This window comes from Echinops telfairi, unplaced genomic scaffold (assembly GCF_000313985.2).
Source record: "Echinops telfairi isolate 266 unplaced genomic scaffold, ASM31398v2 ScPeMD7_7469;HRSCAF=8507_1, whole genome shotgun sequence".
Taxonomy (NCBI): Eukaryota; Metazoa; Chordata; class Mammalia; order Afrosoricida; family Tenrecidae; genus Echinops; species Echinops telfairi.
Genome location: NW_022111373.1, coordinates 69,425,545 through 69,425,961, shown reverse-complemented (window position 1 = coordinate 69,425,961; position 417 = coordinate 69,425,545).

Here is a 417-nt window from a genome sequence, read left to right as displayed (position 1 = left end):
TAAAAAAACAAAAACAAAAAACAAATGCGCTTTACACAATTGATGTGTGTATGGATTGGGATAACAGTTGTATGAGCCCCTAAAAAAATGTTTTTAAAAAAATGTGCTGAACAACTCGGTTTATACTCGAGTATATAGGTAGTTACTCATGTTGTCAAACCATGTAAACCACAGCGGGGTGATTGTGTGAGCAAAAACTGTACCTCACGCACGTGTGCATGCTTTGTACGCAAAATGGAAGTTAGACTGAGACCCACTCAGTGCTCTTTGACTTGCCCAGTATTTTTCATGGTGTGGTGTTGACCCAGGTAGATGTTCACACTTGCTTAAAACTAGGGACCACTGTTTTAGCAAGACATGGACTTCTGTTCCTTGTGGCCAGTAGAACTCGTTCCACCAGGAAGGAAATCCTATAGG